The sequence below is a fragment of the Carassius gibelio genome, chromosome B6, assembly GCF_023724105.1.
Source record: "Carassius gibelio isolate Cgi1373 ecotype wild population from Czech Republic chromosome B6, carGib1.2-hapl.c, whole genome shotgun sequence".
NCBI lineage: Eukaryota > Metazoa > Chordata > Actinopteri > Cypriniformes > Cyprinidae > Carassius > Carassius gibelio.
In genome coordinates, this window is record NC_068401.1 from 14,813,657 (window position 1) to 14,826,219 (window position 12,563).

Genomic DNA, 12,563 nt, shown 5'->3' on the forward strand with positions numbered 1-12,563 from the left:
AAGGCATAAATGCACACATTCTTCAGAAAAGTGATGTCTAGAGAAATCCATTATTCTGAAAAAGACAATAAATGGCACACATTTAAACAAAATACAAAAAGATCACTGAACATCAAGACATCAATAATATCCAGAACATTAGGTGCGTAAGAGATACAGACAACAGAACACATTTTGACACGGGCCATGTTTTCTGATAGCTTGAACACATCTGGAAACATCTCCGAACTCTCAGCCTCAAATGTTATGCAAACTATCTCTGCTGTCTCTGCTAGCATGCAGCCATGGAGAACATCTCACTGACAGCAGGACAGCACTTTCTGTAAGGCACTAAAACTGTTTGGACACATAGCCTATGACATGTCATTTTTGTAAGGTCATAATGTAAATGTGTGACATCACTTGCAAGTACAATCCAATGTATCTTCTTCTCAATATAAATGAGACATTAAATTTAAGTATGAAGATGCTTTTTTTTTGTCTTACTAGACATTTTCCTGAAGCACACACAGATTTACAAAAATATGTTAAATTCCCATATATGAACCGATCAAACAAACAACTTTAATGCAATGTAAGTTTGACAGAAGCATTTGCTAAATACATAAACGTTAGATAAGATTAAAAAAATAGATTTAGTTTTTAAAGATTTGTATAGAAAAGAGATTTAACTTTACTTAGAATATTGCATTGTGGCATTATGCAATACCGAAGTATCAGAAAGAAAATAAATTAGCTTATAATTGTCTTGCGTTGTAAAAGTAAAATACATATAGACCTATTTATAGACCTCTGCCATAGAGTACCTTCAGGGACCCCTGGCAGGTTACAGACCCCTGGCCAAGAACAATGGCCTTTTGTTTCACAGTTCTTAAAGGTTAGTGTCTTAAAGATGTTGGAAAGTGAAGTGACGTGTGGCCAAGTATGGTGACTTATACTCAGATTGTGTGCTCTGCATTTAACCCATCCAAGTGCACACACACACACACACACACACACCTTCATGTCATTCCAAACCCATATGACTTTTTTTTTCTTCCATGGAACACAGAATGAGCTATTTAGAGCTGCTCTCTTCCATAAGATCACTGAAAATGAATGGGGACCAATGGATTTCAATCTCCCAAATTTTTTTTAAAAAGTATTATAAATGTGGTCCATATGTCGACTTCTCTCTATTCCAAGTCTTCTAAAGGCATACAATTGGACATTAGTCATTAGTGGCAGAAAATCTTGCCTGGACAACTTTGGTCACGTCTCACATTCATTTAATGGAAAAGAGCAGCATGAACTGTGTTTTAAATAGCTATTTTTGTGTTCTACAGAAGAAATAATGCTCACACTGCTTTTGAAGACATGAGGGTGAGAAATGATGACACGATTACATTTTCGAGTGAACCACTTTAAAGTGTTGGACAGCATTGTCCAGTCTTCAATCCAGTGCAGTCAAGATGCTTGTCGTGACTAGCAGGAGTGAAAAAAATGTGACATCTGGAGTGATGTAATTATTAGAGTTATAAAGAGCAATATCCAGCTCTGTGGATTGAGATGAGCTTAGGCAGATTAATGCTAGAGGACACTGAAATGTTTGTTGTACAAAAACTCAGTTTATACAACAATGTGTCACAACTGTATATAAAAGACTGTAATCTGACAGATGGCCCGGAGCCCAAGAGATGCTCTATATTAATGGGAATAAGTCTAAAGTTCAAGTGACTCAATGAGATTTCAGATTTCACCTCAGAGAGCGAGATAGAGAAAGCAAAGAGAGACTGGGATTACTAGGATAACTTAATCTGAAGGTCCCCCCCGCCCCCCCTCCGCACCAAAAAAAGAAATGGAGCACGCCCCTTAATTTTAGCATTCAAGGAAAGTGGACCAAGTAAGCGTACACCAAACAATGTACACTAGATCACAGTTGGCCTATCAGCTTAGAGTGCCACCGATGCCCTGTGGACCTCTTCTGTAACGCTGAGCACGCTCAGTCGACTCGCTTCAGATCTCTGCTACGCCGATCCTCCTCCACACACTCGCTCGCAAACGCATCCAACCAGGGACAGCTCCAGCTCGCCGAGATATTCCGGGGGCCGCCGGCTGCCTGAAGACAGAAGACAGAAGAGACGGCGAGAATCAGCACCTACTTAGCCTTCCCCAATCCAGCCAGGCATCTTCAACATTTGCCAGCATGTACGCTCAGCTCTGAGCCCTTCTGCCGTGCGCCAGCCTTCCTGCCAATCTGAGCTCCGCTGCCACCAATCCTTGTGTACCGCTGTAGAGCTGTCACAGTCTGCTCCACTTCCTTCTCTCTCGTTGAACTCTGGATGTCCTCCGCTTCCCTCAAGGCATCACCAACGTTTGAGTTCTGTGACTGTTAAAACCAGAGACTTCTGCCTCCCATCGGCAACTTTTGGACTGTCCAGAGGTGTCCCACTTCCTGCTCCAGAGTTTGAGACGTGGTGAAGCAGGGGGTTCCCCGCAACTGCTGAGAATCCCTCATCTCCCAGCATGCCCCATTCCATGCAGCAGAAACACGGTGAGAATTTTCTTTTTAACAACCTACTTACCTTCCTCAGTGACCTCACGGTCCCAGCAGCACTGTTTCTTTTTTTTCTGCTGGGGTTGCAGTAATGGAGTCCAAAGCAAGTTAATAAAAAGCAAATGCATTAATTGGGAAGAAAACGAAAGTGATGCCAGCAGAGCAATTTCCTTATTTGACACTCAGTAAACCAACGCTGAAACACTGCGAGAGGCCAGGGGTTCAAACTCTTCATTTTTACAGGCCACGGTTAGCTTTTTTCAGTCTTAGAATGTTGTTTCATAACTCATTTTACATTATTAGTAGTGCGATTGTATTAAGTAATTAGTAAGTGGAAGTTATGACAAATGAGTAAATATCAGCTGCAACTCACTTCAGTGTAATTCTTGAAATCCTAGCTAATTCTAGTTTAACCATAAAACTGACATCATTTACTCGCATCGTTCCAAACCTGTAGGGGTTTCTTTCTTCTGTGGAACACAAATGAGGATATTCTAAAAAACTTGTTTTTTTGCTCAATAAAAGTCAATGGGGTCCAAAACAACAGTGAACCCGCTGACTTTCTCTGTATGGACAAAAAAAGTCACTTCCACAGAAGAATCTGAGTCATGCAGGTGTGGAACAACATGGGGGTTTGATTTTTTTTATTTTTGGGTGAACTATCCCTTTAAGGAGAAACTACCTGAAATGTGCGCTCTGGAAAATTCACAAGAAAAAGCCAGAGCTTGCCCCATTACTCAAGATGAAATGAATTTTTAATATGATAAGAATGTAAAGTGTGTGAGCGAAATGAGCAGGCACCAGAGAGGAGAGAGAAGCGGAGAACAGAAAGAAAGTGCCTGAAGCTGTTTGGACTCGACACTCTCTCTTAATCTAAGATTGAGTGTTTTCTCTTTTTGGCATTCGCTCACACAGTCTTAAGAGAACATGTTTGACCCTCTTATTTATTCATTCTGATGTAATACACAAGTATTTGACATCATTTTAAAGAGGGGCTCCCTCCCCTTACATGTTTTCTGCCAAGCACACTTTATTACAAGTGGACTTAGACAAATTTCAAACCATTGCTTACTGTGATAAATTACCAAATCAAAAAGCATTAGACCTGGGTGTCCATGAACTCGCATAGAGAGAAGATAATGGAATCACTGTTGGAGAAATGAAAACAACATGATTTGGTATTTGCGAGGATAACGGCTCATGAATCAAGAGTGGAAATGTCTCAAGTTCCAGCGACATGACAGTGAAAGTCACAGGTAAGTGTGGGAGGAAGAAAAAAAAAAGTTCTATTTTAGCTGTTGAACAAATATTTGAGCTCGGAAAAACAGATATTCGGTACATGCACAAGCTTAGTTCATTTGTAAATGATGTTAAAGCTGAATGTTCTAGCAGAACTCATCAAATAAATCAGAGAGAGATAACAAGCATGTGCACACATTACTTCAACAGTATAACAACATAATCATAACATTCCATAAGCATATTTTACACCGGAAATCTGTGTGCATAAGTTATTATGCAAGTACTGCTCTGCATCATGAATTTAACACAATGTGGTTTTACATTAAATCATGGTTGGGTCAGTGTATGCACACGACACACGCACGGGATGTTTCCTTTTTATATAATAGCCATTAAACAATCACCTCCTGTGCAATGATGTGTGTAAAACAATTTATGCTGTAGAGAGAAATGAATGCAAAACAGCACTGCAGATGCACTTACTGATGTACAGTATCTGTATCTGTATGCGAGCATTACTTATGCTGCAAAGATCTCTCATCTAATTCTCTGGAGTGGGACAGTCACGAAGCTGATTAAAATCCATGGAGGAGATGGTCATGTTTACAAGCTTAGTTAAAGCTCATTTTCCACTCATGTGCTCACATCGGAAACGCTGCCCCAACATACATTGCGCGTTCTCATTCACAAAGACTTCCTGAAGGAGCTTTCGTGCTCCAGTGCACTCTGATGCATTAAAGTCTGCAGAAAATCTTATGAAATTCTTATTAAGACAAGTCAAAGCTCACTCTTTCCAAACAGCATATCATGTGTATGGGCTCCACGATGCTTTTTTTTTTACTTTAAATATTGATTACATTACTGTAAAAAAAATTTTTTTTTTAATTATGCTGATGTTAAAGGTCCAAGAACTCCCAATGGGCAACGGGTCCTGTTTTTATTTTATTTTAGCTGATTATGTTTTAAGAAATTGCCCCTTGCAAAGGGATCATCATATTACCTGCATCAAAAATCTAGGGAAGTATGTAATATCAATTGAAATTAAATCCATTCTTCAGCATGGGGTCTTATTATGTGTCGCAGGTTATCAGTAAAACTAAATGCCAAAATTCTAAACAGGGTTTCTTGGCAGGTTATGAAAATTGTGTCTGGTTCTGATCACATCCTTTGTAAAAAGCTGATGCCACTGGGAACTTAAAAGTACAGAAAGTAAATATGTATAAATTTTCCCTGACACTTTTATGAGTTAATTTACTGAATAACAAAGTATTTGTAACAGAAACCTTGTTTTGCCTAGACAAATTTCTCTGCGGGCACTAGCAAAATAATTGAATGCTTAAGCAGACAATGTGGCTTATCATCAGCTGTACAGAACAAACGCACAAAATTTAGTGAATCAATCATTTTTCCCCCTTGCGTTGTTAAATGAATTGGTTGAGTGAATGATTCAAATTACTCACTCAATGACAGTCACTTGTCACCACCTACTAGCATATCTATAAAACTTTCAGATAGAGCCGCTGAACTCCATTTAAATACGTACATTGATCCCTATGGGAATCTCTATTAGCATTACACTGTATGAGTCTCCAGTTGGGCTAATTCTACCTTGTTTGCGCTGATATCCCTCATAGATGATGATCAACACCACTCTTCCCATAATGACTATATGTTCTCACCATACCAGTAAACATGCCAAAAGAGTGCAGCTTTCCAGAAGTGATGCTGACTCTGGCTGATCTGTTTGTGTAAACATTAGCAGAACGGTTTAAGGGAGACAGAGTCAAATCCAGTGCAAGTAAGTGTTGATGGGTGGCTGGGTCCATATGCAATCTGAATGCTGGCAGAACAAAATACATATGTTGATGCCATCTGGATCTCCAGCTGCAATTAAGTGGAAGAACAATAGATTTCATTTTACCCCAACGCGCAAAGTTCAGATCACTAACATCACTACAGTTTTCAAAAACAATATAGATGATGTTTGTTGACACTATTTCAGGGTTGTGCACTAATTTTTAATCCACTTACAGAAAATAGTCCAGAAACAAAACTTTTCTAGATCTTCTCCATATGATCAAAAAACAAACTAAGTGGTTGGACACTTCTCAGTCAGCATGTCTAATACTGAAGTTCTCCATAAGGCTGGAAATGAAATTAACTACAGTACTGTATTGCTGGCATTACAACTTGTTCCAACAGAGATATGTGAGTTACCTGGCAACAGAGAATGCATGCCCTCTGTTGCACATCTAAACTCTGATCATGTGTCTTACGAAAGTGATACCCTGCATCAACATTGGACTGATCGTTTTTGCAGTCTCAAACCTTGCATAAAACTTTGACGCGTGGAAAATGATCCGCCATCGATTTTCCAATTGAGCACACTTAGGAATACATTTTAAAATATGTACTTTCGCAAGGATTTTATAACCCACCCACCAAAATATACTACTGCAAATCCTCTCCCAAAATCCCATGTAAATTGATATGTTATTAAAAATCTCTGGAAATATGTGTTTATCTACCTCTTGGGTTTTTAGAATTGGTCAAAGTTGGAGACCATCCAAGTAAAATAAGGTTTTAGAGGGGATGATTTCTGGACTGGGTGGAATTGCTTTCATCCAGGCCAAAAGCCCCTGCATCCATGTTATCATGGATTACACTCCATTTGCTCCCTCTGATGGATGGAGGGAGAGAGCCAAAAATAGGCAACACAAAACCACACCCCTCTACAGGCCTAATGGATATTCCACTGAGGCATTTCGGCCAGATTGGATTTCCTGATATTCTGACTTCTGCGATTTAAGAAATGTTCGGGCAAACCAAACTCTTCACTTTATCCAGCAGAAACCCATGAAAAAAAGCTATCTTAATAAACAGTGATGAAAAATAAAGAGATTTGGTACATTTACAGACAGGCAGTGGCAGGAGATTTGATCTGGTGGATGGATAAAAGCATGTTTTAAAGCTTTAAAAACTCACACATGCGGTTTTAATAAGGCTTGTTTCGGCCCTACTTTATCTTACCTTGCACAGGTGGACAGTTCTCACTTTGGCTAAACAAAGACTCTTATTGATAAACCAATGTAGAAAATAGGATTTAAGACCTATTCTAGACCTGTGTACAATATCTTAATTTTTTAAGGCTATTTGTAAGGCTATGTGTCAATTTCCAGTCATTTTAAGGTAACTATGTGAAATCTGTTAACCATCTACACATGGGCCTTTATATTTTAAACAATGCATGTATGTATCATGGCGATCTGAATGGTAAAATATATTCTAATTTGAGCATGTACCTTCAGAAGAAAAATCATGAATTAGAGCCCTTTAATACCCTATCTCAATTCAATCTCATCGAAAGTCAGAGGTTTCAGAATGAAAGCAATCATCTCTTATCATATTCCTCTAAGACATAATGATCTATCCATATTATTGTTATTAGCACAGCATTTGTTTTGTCTGTCTCTCTTGTGTATTCAAGGAGAAACATCCCCGACAAAGTTAATACTTAAAAGGCGCATAATTGAGCTCTCAAATAACTCCTCTGGATGAGCTCAAAAATTAATGTAGCATTTTTATTCCCAGTTGTAGCAAGTCCTATTTACACCACATGATAAGAAAGACTTGTTTTGGCATGAAAATGTAGTCCAACATTTCTCCAAATCCCAATTCCACAAGAGAGCATCATATCGTAAGCGTGATTCTTAAAGGGATTAGGCCGTTTGAGAAATTAGTCTTGCGCCACAGTTTAAGGAAAGGTGTGGAGAGGAAGAAATAGCACGCGTTGAAATGAATGGATTCGAGACATCTTCTCCCTGAGATTAACGCCTAATTACATCTGGAGGAGTGAGAGTACATAAACCTTAAAACCACACAACATGTAAGCCTTCAGAAATACATAGCATATATTTTTAAAGGCAACAAAAACATAAACGCCTCTTTGTTGCATTCGGTTTGCGGATCTGAACTCCGAAGACATATCACAGCGTAGGCTACTGCATTTCTCTGATTACGATCAAACAGCTCCCTTGACACTTTAAGATAATAATGACACCAACAAATGGGCTGTTTCGAAAACTAGTTCGTGATAGGTTTAGAGGGTGATAAAGGGGTGGGATTATGAAAAAAAGGAAAGGGGAAAAAAAGTCATATTTTCACATTTCGGCGTTCTGCCTTCTAGTCCGCTCTTCGTTCTCTGGAGCACGACACGAAAAGTGAAATGTATGAGTCATTGTTACTGCTTCAAACGGAGGCTTCAGGGGTTAAACGTGATCTTTGTGGTGTTTGTAATTGGAGGTCGAGGCAGACGCTCTGAAAAACGGCTCAATCTTACCTTACATAGTGAACACTGTACAAATACAGACCGAGTGGGTAATTTACACTGCCTGACATGTCAGAGGACTGGTTTCACTTTTTTTTTTCAATCCACCAGGTGGCGCAGGACTCAGAAAACATTGTGTACTACTTGAGGGGAAAAACAGAAAAAATCCAAAACACCGAATTCTTTCTCTTTATCAGCTCCTCCTTCCTTCAGCACATCTAACTCTTAGCTTAGACTTTTTGTTGTTGTTTTAGCATATGGTTTTCCTTAAGAAACTAAGAGAGCCAGTGAAAGTAAGAGAATCTTCAGAGACAGAGTCATTTGCAACATTATGCAGGGTGATGCAGGTGACTAGAGAAGAACTCTTTTCCTAGAGAAGAGTAAGTGTAAATAAATAGTGTCAAAAGAAAAACACACTAACATCCTGTACTGTAGCATGTTATATTCATCACCAACCAATTGCATAAGCTAAAACCTACTCTACACTAATGTGAAAAATTTCCACTTGAGTTTTGGCAGACTCACTTCATAAACTAAAACTCAGAAACTCTATTAGCCCTCCAAGGTGTTTCGGTCTCGGAGATTTTTCCCCAAGTGACTGTGCTAATTTCCATGAGGACTGCTGCTGCTTTCAGCTGCTCTTGTAGATGCATTTGTTCCTTTAAAAAGTCCATTTTCAAATCTGGGGAAAAAGATGCCAGGTGCTGTTGAAGTAATCAAAGCCCACCGTCACACTCTAACACATCAGGCTTTTACGGAAAGAGAAGAATTTAACTTTTTCTAAACATTATGTAGTATTAAAAAAGCATCATCATTAGACCATTTATTCTGATGCTTTCTCTCTCTCTTTCTTGCTTTTTTTTTACTTCATATATATATATATATATATATATATATAGACTTTAAAAAATTATAATTTTGGATTAATGGATTCTTTTTTTTTTTTAGTAATTAAACATGACATTTTGAATAAAACAAATTGTATTTTCTTAAAAACCTAATCCCATATTAATTTAATCTTTGTAGTAAAAACGACAAATTTCCAAATATTTATTTATTTATTTATTTTTAGGTTTGCAAATGGAGCAGTAGCTAGAAGAAAACAAATTGAATAAATCGTAACACTTTATTTTACGGTGTCCTTGTTACACATTACATGTACTTACGATTATAATAACAACAAATTATGGATAATAACAATTAATAATTGCATAGTACAGTGTACCGGTTAAGTTCATGTTGAACTGAACTGTTAAAAAAACTTGCTGTGATTGAGGTGGGAAATGGTTAAGGTCATGTACTGGTTTGGTGGTATATTAGGTGTAAGGGTGGGTTAAGGTGTAATCAACAATGTTATTACATATGTAAAAAGAGAATATAATAGGGATTTTTAAATATGTGCAATGTGAACGCATGTTAGTACATATTAAGTTCATTGTATCAAATATTAATTTATACGCAAGTACATAAGGCACAATTGTAAGAGTGTCTGAAAATTGTGGCAGTGTGGTTTATTCAAGTCAAAATATCATCTGCCAGTATTGATTTAACCTAAATATATTAGTTACAGCAAAATGTAAATAAGCCAACTAATATGCATCCTTTTTTACTGTGTAAAACTTGAGTTACAAAAATAGCCCTTATCATGAAGAATCAATAATTCAAAAACTTTACAGCATGACATACGCATCTTCAGCAGGTTGTTTGAGGACGCTTATGGTGTCAATGTGGCAGCTGTGTGCCTTCACCCAACCCCCCACCCCTGATGCCAGGCCCTGCTTACAGACAGCATACCCACACGTTACTGATGTAGACAAAGCAGCAGTACCTCCACCACTCTACATCATCCCCCACCCCACCCTACTGCTGTTTGGGCTGTGACATCCTGTGCTGATCAGCTCACATGCAAAACCTCGAGACTGCATGGCCCACGCTTCAGTCTAAATCTGATCTACCTCATGTATGTCAGCATTGTGCATCTGGTGCCTGGAACCAACTAACTAAATGTCTACAAATGTCTTTGGATTGAACAAAAATCTCACCAGCTTCTCATAAACTATGAGAACGTGAATGGTAAATTTGACGTGGGATGTAGAAAGTCGAAACATCAGATCAGACCACAGAGAGGCTGGTTTTCTCACCACAGTTGAGGAGTTGAGCATGAAGCACTGTAGGCGTTAAATACATACCAGCTTTGCCTCTCCTGGTTGCGTCTATTAAATGTTAAAGAATAGCAAACGACTCGGTGTTGTCAGTCTGCAACATCCAGACATTCATCATGTGAAGATGCTACAGTGGGTTCTTCGGGTTCTAGTATATGCGTTCTCACAGACAGCTAAACAATATAGTTTGTAAAGAGGTTTGAAAGTGTACTTAAATTACAGGCCAGGACTCTTAAAATACAAATTCTTCAGTGGATTCGATTCTAAACATCTGATAATTCATGTTTGTACGAAATGTTAATGACCTGGTGATAAAATGGCATTAAAATATAACACATTTTCAAATCCCACTCTCATTTTTAGTAGGCTGTCTGTCTGATTAAATGTCAGTTAAGAAATCTGTAAATTGTGCCTTGTGATAGTGGCCTGTGTTAAAATTATGTGGAGAAATGTTATTGAATAACTGTAAATAGGCCATATTTACAGTTTACGAAGACCAGTGTGGTTCTCATGGCTTTTTGAGCCAAGCATAAAGTCAAACAGATACAAGAGTGAGTGATAACAGTACCGACACTTCAGGGTTTCTTTTATCACAGACAGGAATCTGCCAAGCTTCTTTCAGTATGTCAACTAAGAGTTCACTTTACAGGCGATATAGTTTCCTATAATGTGGATTATTATAACATTTCTATTGAAATCCTGGGAAGACTGTTAGTGTAGCAGAATTTGAATAATAGTAAAAAATACCAAAATAATTCCCTTCTTGAAGCTTAGCGCTGAGAATATTCAATGATTGTAACAGCACATTCATACATAGAGATAAATTCTAATCACACTTTACATCAGTGCAATGACTCTATATTTACAATTTGACTCAGATTTCAGTGTTTGATGACGCAACAGTGCTTTAAATGTCTCTCTGACATTGTGAGGTCACATCTGCAAGAAAAAACTAATTTGATGTAGTATTGCAGAAAGGATATCACACACACGTTTTATATAAATACAAAAAAAAGTAAAGTGTTGAAGTAAAGTAAAGTGTGATACCAGTATAAACTATGCATTAAATTGCTGATCTTAAAAACGGATTATCCGTGTGGCACGTCTTCTATTCTCTGTGGAAATTTAGAAAAGAAAAAGCTTCCTTTAGAATTTTTATTCACAACCCAAAAGCAGTCTTTTTATATTAAAGAACTAAAAGGACCTCAGTGCACTTGCTAACAGCAGATCCGCACCGTGTTACAGCTCCGTTGCATCATTCCTCTGATGAACACGGTTGGCTCAAGACTTCGCTGACAATGAAGGCTGAAGCTGGCAAAAAAAAATTAAAAAACAAAAAGAGTTGCTATCAGATGGGGGTTAAAATTTGCCGCTCGTGTAGAAAAGACTGTGGGGCAGTTTCCGGCGCTCAGGCTAATGTTAATGGGCAGCACATTGTGCCCATTCAGCATCATCAGACAGCTATTTTACAACTAGTAAGTAAAAGTTGAAACAGAACAGACGGTCACTGCCAATGCGGTTTGTAACAGCCGTTCAAACAGACTTGAATAGTGGGAGAAGTCTCTGACTCATATTGAAGAATAAGTATTTGTAAACTCTTGTCATCACTAGCTGGTTTCCCTCTCTAACACAAACAGAAAACACTCACAAAGTGGCCCGGGAACAACCCAGTGATGTCACCTAACAATGTGTAATAGTCCTGTTGCTCGGTAGCTGCTAACAGTTCATGTAACCGTGGAGTATTGATCAAGGCTCCCCTTCTCCACCCTGCTTTTCAAAGTGGGTCATTTTTTTGTGTGGAATTCATTGGCTAAAAGTTTGCCAAGGTTTTGCAGTAATTATCTCATGCGCATGTGCTTGGGCACTGCAGGGGGCCATGGTAAATTACACATTTCTCTACAAACTCCTGGATGCTTTTACGGCTGTATATTATGCAAAACCACATAGGAGGGCCTTAAACAACCCTCCAGTGGATTGAAATAAAGTTGACGCTGCTCTTTGTTTTGAAGCTCAACATGCTGTTTGTTTGGCAGTGCTGAATCGGTGCTTGTTGTGAAGGAGGGCCTTAACTATTTAAGAGATTTTGCCCTGTTGGTTAGCGAACACCTGGGGTGTTTTTAGTGGGGCGCAGGATCCAGATGGGTGGATATCCGTATGATTCCATTAAGGAAACTTTTTCTTTTTTTTTTTTTAAATCATGAAGGCAGCAGTTATGTGAAAGTTGGAGGGGAAAGTATCCAAGTAATGGTGTAAATAATTAGCAACATAATTTGACCGAAAACCTCAGTTCTTCAGG